Source organism: Paramacrobiotus metropolitanus, unplaced genomic scaffold (assembly GCF_019649055.1).
Source record: "Paramacrobiotus metropolitanus isolate TYO unplaced genomic scaffold, Prichtersi_v1.0 Parri_scaffold0000114, whole genome shotgun sequence".
Classification (NCBI taxonomy): domain Eukaryota; kingdom Metazoa; phylum Tardigrada; class Eutardigrada; order Parachela; family Macrobiotidae; genus Paramacrobiotus; species Paramacrobiotus metropolitanus.
The window spans coordinates 168,894-177,206 of NW_026570334.1; the positions used below are offsets into that span (position 1 = coordinate 168,894).

General features: G+C 44.5%; 1 long non-coding RNA gene across 1 annotated transcript; it reads right to left on the reverse strand.

The window, feature by feature from the left end:
- Positions 1–7,217: 7,217 nt before the first annotated feature.
- Positions 7,218–8,064, reverse strand: LOC129598119 (uncharacterized). Its single transcript, XR_008691650.1, has 3 exons — positions 7,966–8,064; positions 7,783–7,875; positions 7,218–7,355 (listed from the first exon to the last, which is right to left on the reverse strand). It is a non-coding gene; the product is annotated as an uncharacterized LOC129598119 (long non-coding RNA).
- Between the last annotated feature and the right edge of the window lie 249 nt (positions 8,065–8,313).

Genomic DNA, 8,313 nt, shown 5'->3' on the forward strand with positions numbered 1-8,313 from the left:
GGAGTGTAAATAAGTACCCGAATATCGCCGCCACACACACCAAATCTTTCACAAACGTTATCAAGAAAAAACCAGAAAACGCTTGATCCATGTTGGTCAGCAACAACTGCAACCGACGGTATTCGAGCTCGATATCTTGTACGACCGCCGTGACCTTATCTGTTTTCTGGTCTAACTGCCGCACGTTATGCTTTAGCTGTCGGAATGCTGTGCGAATACTCCACAAAACTTCCAGAACAATACACTGCGGAGCCATTTCACAGCTGGCCGCCAGTCCAATAGCGCAGACCATGATAATAGTGCCTTGGTATAACTGAATCTCCAAAACCGTAAATAGTTGTACAGGGTCGTACCAACTTGAACCGCGATCAAAGTGGGTAATGGCGTTCATCATCACGTAGATTGTTAGCAAAAATGCCGCTATATAAAGACCGCTCCATGTCAGCAACAAGAAACCAGAGCGCTTGCTGTTATTTACCGCATAATAAGACTTTGCAGTGGATAACCTTTGTGGACTAAGTTTGGAGTACAATTTAAGCATGGTACAGGAGTTGTAATTCAAGTTAATGATGATCAGCGTCGGTTGCAAGAACATATTGACCATGAAGACCATGCGGATGAGCGTGAAGAATTCCAGTGTTTGCAGATCTGACTGGTTGTGGGCGGTGTAGGCGAGAATGGTGTTGATCACCGGCGTCATGGATAAGCAGCACAGACAGAAGGACCAAATGATTAGCCAGCGGCTGCGTGGAGTTATACATAATGCAGTGCTGTCTTTCAGGGCAGAAAAGCGGTAGGGAAACAGGCCGGTGAACTGTAGCCAACGAAATAGCCACTGCATGTACGACATGTTCGGGTTGCCGTGACGTCTGTTGATTATATTTCTGAATGCATGGAACCAATTTTCTAAACTGGAACCAGAGAAAACGGAATGAGACTGTGCGGTTGATGGGTCGGATGTGTAACAAACTGGCTAGTACGGTGTCAACTCAGGCGTTGTAGGAGCAACGTTCGCACTTACAGTAGGCCGGAAGTGTAGCCGTGGATTTGTACGTGGGATGAAAAGTACATCTGGGTGATGTTGCTGGGTTAGCACGGTCCTAGTCGATGCGCGCAATGTAGTTCACAAATACAAATCTGTAAGACGATATCTAGTATCTACACTTTCATTTCGCGAAGTACGGGACAGCTGCAGCGTTTGGTTACGCTTATACTGTATCGACCTAATACCTGTTAGCAATGTACGCAGCAATATTAGCTTGGTGTTCGCGTTCTTGCATCCATGAAACCCGAAACAGTTTGCGCTTACATGGAGGCGCACCCTGTTTTGGGTTTCCTGGATGAATTTCCTATTTAGTTTTTTCTTCAAAGAAGCGTTTTCTTTCACCGACAATTGGTGCATTGCGCTGTTGATTCGTTCTGTTAACGCTGCCTCGAATCTAAAAGCGTAAATAGGAAGCCAAATACATGTACGCACGCACCGTGACGCACAGCAAATGTTTCCCAAAGGTTATCCGAAGACAACCATAAAAAGCCCGATGTGTGCATTTACTGAAAAAGCAAGAGGCAGCCTGCAATATTCCAGTTCGATATAATCCAATATCGCGGTGACCTTATCCGTTTGTTGGTCTAGCTGAGGCATTTTGTCACGCAGCCGGCAGAAGGATCACCGCACACTCCGCAGAATTTTTTAACAAAATAATTTCGCTTCAGGCCCGCCAGTTAGAAGCGCCGAGTGAAATGATAACACCTGTTATTTGTGTATTCTATGGAATTATGTGCTCCTTGATGTCTGTATTTTATCCTGTGTCAGTTTATATCTGACCACACGTATTGACATTATTAGTACCAGCTGAAATCGACGCATCGACGCTTAAACAAAGGTGCCTGCATCTGTGCCATAATTTTTACACTTTTGCTTTTTCTTCTATGAAAGTTAGTTAGCAAAAGCCGCCATCCAAAATTATTTCAAGTGACATTAAAGCACCATACATAGTTGCTGATCGATAGATTTAGAAAGGTCGATAATCTTATAACGATGAATGGCGGCAGCGACGGTGAACTGGGCTACAGATATTGTCGACATAATGATGAGAGACCGTCGACAAAGTAGCTCAAGAGATGACACACTGAAATTTTTATCCAGGCTCCGTGAAATTTCCCGCGAGACAATGTCCCAGTTGCGAGGTAAACTCGCTGAACTCTGCTCTGGAGAGCAAGGTTCGCATATCCACCATTGTATCATGCGTCTGATAAATGAGAATCCCGTAGCCAAGGATGATGCCCGCGAGCTGAAGAGCAAATGGGGATAAAACTGAGTCAAAAAGACTGAGGGACTCGTCATAACGAACACCTACCGCTGGTACGAGTTGTTTGTCAATCCGGAAAAATCCGCCGATCGTGACGGCGCGATCATGTACGCGGCACAAATCCAGCAAACGGTCGAATCCGGCATGAAATGATGTACCGTAAAAACTGGTTCCGGTTTCTAAAAGTTGCTCTCGTAGAGAGAAAGCCTGCGGACGAAAAAGTAATTATTGTCGTACTTTTACAGAAAAGGAACATCCATATTATGATACGAGTTCATTTAATACTCGTATTTAAATGGGTATGGCTTGATAAAGCTGCTGGTTCGAATACTGCTAGTGAAATGAAGCTACACAGATGCTGCAGTTTTAGTGTTACCTCTTCGTTGCACATGATACCAGTTCCATATTTTACAACGGCGTTCAGAATTCCAGCGCCACCCACAATTTGTGCAACCTTCTGATCGACTACTTCAGTCATAGTTTTTTTGCCCGCATCCAAAAGTGTAAACAAATAACCGAAAACAGCCGCTACACATACCAGATCTTTCACGAACACTGTAAGAAGAAACCCAGAGAATGCTTGGTCAGTGGCACTGAGTAGCAACTGCAGTCGACGATATTCAAGTTCGATATCGTATAAAACCGCCGTGACCTTATCAGATTTCTTGTCCAACTGGAACACGCAGTGTCGTAGTTTACGGAGTGATCGGCGAACACTGAGAAGAACGTGCAGAACCACACACTGAGGCGCCATTTCGCAGCCGGCCGCCAATCCAATAGCGCCAAGCATGATAACAGCGCCCTGGTAAAGTTGAACACGCAGGACCTTAAATACTGGTGTAGGAGCGAACCACGAACCGTGATTAAAACCAATAATGGTGGTGTTCATCACGTAGATTGTCATCCAAAATGCCACTATGTACAGGGCACTCCATGTCAGCAGCACAAAACTGGAGCGCATGCTGTGATTTGCCGTACTATACAACGGTGTAGCGGATGCTTTTTTTGGGATCATTTTGTAGTATAGCTGAAGCATGTTCTTCGAGTTGGAGTTCAAAGTAATGATGACGAGCACCGGTTGTAAGAACATATTGATCATGAAAACCATGCGGATGAGCGTGAAGAACTCCAGAGTTTGTAGATCAGCTCGGTTGTTCGCGGAGTAGGCGAAAATGGTGTTGATCACCGGGGTCATAGATAAGCAACACAGACCGAAGGACCAAACGACTAGCAATCGGCTGCGTTTGGCTGTGCATGATTTACTACCTTCCTGCAACGAAGAGAAGTAGTAAGGGAAAATGCCGATTAGCTGCAGCCATCGGAAGAGCCACTGGATGTACGACATGTCTGGGAATTCTGTGGGACTTGCACTATGGCATTCCCGTTTCGCAGGTCTATGGCGACCAGAAAAGTAAAATATGTCACGATAACACGTTCAAACAAATCGTTAAACCGGAATATGGAGTAACAAAACTGTGATCCGGGCCAGGCTACACGATGACACCGGTCTGCTGTGTGATCAGTTTTTAGAAAAGTTCTTCATTTAATCCGGTTGGTGCACGAACAACTTTCAAGACTCAGGTCTTCCTTGTAGCCGCCGGTTTTGCTGTAGCGATCGACGAGTTGAATTCCCTAAGTGACCTGAGTAGCTGCGCTCCGGCATTTTTAATGTAAACATTAAAATTGCCAGTCCAACGCAGTGCTGCAGCTCTCGTTACACATTCGTTGCATGCTTTAGATACAGATATCTGTACAGTTGCAGACAATTATGTTGATATTACTATGGGTTGTTTGTTGCTTCCATCGTCTTCCGTTTTGCTAGATAAAAAGTAAGAAACTCAAGAAACCTAAGGAGCATAGGAATACATTGGGACCTCGGACGGCACATGAAAACAATACGTGACGTACATGTAAAAGCGAAATAATGGAGAATACACTGTGAATACAGAAGAATGCGTGTGAAATACATAGGAATACGTGGAACAGAGTGGAAAGAAATTAGCCGCTTTCATAGGGTGGTACGAAATCAACCATAGATGCCTGAATGTTAATGTAAACATGACCTGTAAGTCGAATTTATTTAGGAGAGCACATGCAGACTTGCAGACTTTGGTTTTATAGTATCGATTTCTTATATTCATATAAGCTCGCATTCAGCAATGCCAAAGAAATGTAATTATGTACTTGCTAGCTACTTTCATGTGAGTTGATGAAGAAAGCTGCAACTGTGGGATGAGTGACAGCAATATTTATGGACTCAGCTATAGATGTCTGAAATTTTCTACCATGATAACAGATGGCCGATGGTAGAAAAACTGATGAGCATGCGTATTTTTTATCCAAACAGGGTGAAATTTTCCGCCAAATAACGTTCCAGTCGCGAGGCAAACACAGTGAACTCAGCTTTTGAAAGTAAGGTTCGCATGTCCATTTTTGTATCGTGCGTCTGATAGATGAGGATCCCATAACTCAAGATGATACCGGCAAACTAAGGCGGAGTAAAACACCAGTGCACTGTAAGTGTCCGCTAAACGTTTTACATATTAAAGAAACCTACATACCGCTGGTACCAGCTGTTTGTCAACCCTGAAAAATCCACCGATGGTGACGGCACGATCGCATGCACAGCACAGGCCCACTAAGCGATCTAGTCGTGCTTGGAGAACAGTGCCATGGAAATGCGTTGCGGCGTGCAAAAGCTGGTCTCTTAACGAATAAGTCTGTATAGAGATGCGGAAACAGATATTTAAATTGAACGCATACGTAAACAGTCATTATTGTTAAGGAAGCTGCTGAAAATACTGAGTACTTGCAATGATTACTTCATCACTGGACACAATGCCGATCCAATATTTTATGCAGGCATTCAAAATTCCGATGCTGCCCACAATTCGAGCCACGTTCTGATCGACAACTTCAGTCAGAGTTTCCTTGCCCGAATCCAAAAGAGAAAATAAATAACCGAATATGGCCGCCACACACACCAAATCTTTCACAAACGTTATAAGCAAAAATCCAGAAAACGCTTGGTCAGTGTCAGCCAGTAATAACTGCAGCTGCCGATATTCCAGATCGAGATCTTGCACGGCCGCCGTGACCTTATCGGCTTGCTGGTCCAGCTGCGAAACTTTTTCTCGCAGCCTGCGGAATGACCGGCGAATGCTTAGCAGAACTTCCAGTAAAATCATCTGTGGGGCCATTTCGCAGCAGGCTGCCAGACCATTTGCACAGAGCATAATAATAGCTTCTTGGTATATCTGAACGCGGAGAACCATAAATAACGGTAAGGGGGAGTGCCAACTTGAACCGCGATTAAAGCGGATAATGGTGTCATTCATCACGTAGATTGATACCAAAAATGTCGTGATATACAGGGCACTCCACGATAGCAGCAGAAAACTACAGCGTTTGCTGTGATTTACCGCACAATACGACGGTGCAGCGGATGACGTTTGCGGATTCAGTTTGTAGTACAGCTTTAGCATGTTCTTTGAGTTGTAGCTTAGACTAACGATGATGAGCGCCGGTTGCAGAACATATTGACCATGAAGACCATGCGGATGAGCGTGAAGAATTCCAGCGTCTGTAGATCGGTGCGGTTATTTGCGGTGTAAGCAAAAAAGGTATTGATCACCCCGGTCATGGATAGACAGCACAGACAGAAGGACCAAAAGATTAGCCATCCGCTGCGCTTGATTTTGCATACTTCACTACTGTTTTGCAGCGTAGGAAAGCGATAAGGAAACAAACCGGTTAACTGCAGCCCACGAAACAGCCGCTGCATATATGACATGTCCGGGGTGCTTTGGTAATTTCGTGGTTCTCGTTTCTGAAGGCCACAAAAGCTAAATTGTCGTGTGGATATGTACAAACCAATCGTTCAACTAGAATTGTAGAGAAATTACGTTTTATAAAACGTTTATCGCCTCATTTTACAGAATGCCTTTCAGATGGGTAGAAAACTGTTTAGCTCGATGTTATCCTGGTCGAAGTGCAAAAAAGGTACACGGCATTGCTTCCGGCTTACTTCTATAACTGTAGTCGATGGCGCAGCTGCTTTTAACTGAATTCGCTGGCTAATCACGAGTCTAGCCGTGCCCGGTGTCCAAAGTAAACATTTGGGGTTGCACAACTTGTACATATGCATTAGTTCGGCAAACTATGGCACTCTCTTTGGGTACACAGTATCAATTAAATCCCTTTTGTGTTAGAAGATTTTTCTGTTCGGCTCGCACATCACCATGCATACGGCGTTCACGATTACCCGGAAAATTTCCTTTCTCATTTTGACATTGGCCGAGATCGCGCTTTTTAATAGCACTACTTACCTTGTAATGCAAGCCCAACCAAAGACTGACCGATCAAAACGTCGCTAAATGCACCCTGACATTTCAACATCCGTTAACAATTTCTCAAGAATTAAGGAACTAACTGAGCCTAAGAAAGTATTGTTATCATAATTATGTACGTACCCTGTAACAGTTGCTTTATTATATTTTTTTGGCCAAAAAACAATTTTCCCGAGTCTTGATCCAAGACATCGACAAATGAGAGCAGAAAAACTTGCAACGGCTTTGCTGGTTTTATTGCTTCGGTGCTTGGACTGCTACCGGTTACTGATTATGAAAAAGAGTGCATCACATGTAAAACACTGTTTGACAACTGTTATGAATTTATGACAACTAGATTTAATACAGGAATAAAAGATACTGCTCAATTATGAAAAATTACATTAAAGAAAGATCCGCCCTTGTGGACCGTGGTGGGACTTCTGCATTCTGGGCGTCAACCAAGGAACCAGTTGCCTTCCTGCTTTGGTGTGCCGGCATCACTCAACATAGGACTGCCCGGTTTTCTTAAGGGTCGTATCCTCGCGATGAGTCCAAATGATGGGTAATAAAAGCGCGGTAACGCTAGTGGAGACACAGTAGTTCCGGAATTTTTCCTAACATAAAACCCGTGGGGCGGCTTGTGGATCGCAGGCAGGGATGGCCCATCCCTTCCGCCAAATATCGGCTCGGTTTTACCAAACGCCAGGTGCTCGGCCTGTTGAATATTGTTGACATAGGGCAGGATTGGCAACGCAGCATTTCCAGCAATGAAAGCAACAAGAAGCAGGAGCAACATAGTGTACGTAAGTCTATGCGCGGAGCGCACCTTTTAAACTCGCACGTAAATGAAGTGCACCGCCGTGTATTGTGCGCACTATATCGGCAAGCGTACACAGTATGTATGTGAAGCGTACGCAGTATATCAACAATTTTGAACGAATGTGATGTGTGCTGACTTTATACGCTGACTGTCCGCAACGCCGAACGCTAATCGGTTAATTACAGATATGATTGTACGTTTCGTAAAATTTCTGATCGATATTTTTGTTTCCTGGCGTGATCCGATGCAAAATTGCTGACAACGCGAGCATAACTAAAGAGGACCGAGAATATGAAAAATTAAACAAGTCATGGAAAATAACCTGGGATTTTCCTGGATCTGGAATGTCGCACACAACCGAGACAGCGGAACTCCTTATTCTGGTGAGAGCTGATTCATCGCTGCAGATTACACGCTGTAATCAACTCGACAAATTATGCGTTGGGTAGACGGATGCAAACGTCAATTACAGTGCAAAAATCTAAAAATTAATCAAACATCATACCACTGGTGATGAAGCGTCTGATTACGATTCGGTTGGCTGATTTTGTGTGATTCAAACCAACCGCGGGTTTGAACAGTATTCTAGTAACCCCCTTCCACTGGCGACGTGGTGATTTCGTTAAAACCCGGATCGGTCCATTGTGACGCTGATTCTGCGGCTGCCGGTTGTTCCGCCCAGGACATGCGGATTATTCCTCATCCGAAAGATAAACCCGTCTGCCAGTTTCAAGGCACCGCGCCCTTGAAACTGGCAGACGGGTTTATCTTTCGGGCGCGGTGCCTTGAAACTGGCAGACGGGTTTATCTTTCGGATGAGGAATAATCCGCATGTCCTGGGCGGAACAACCGG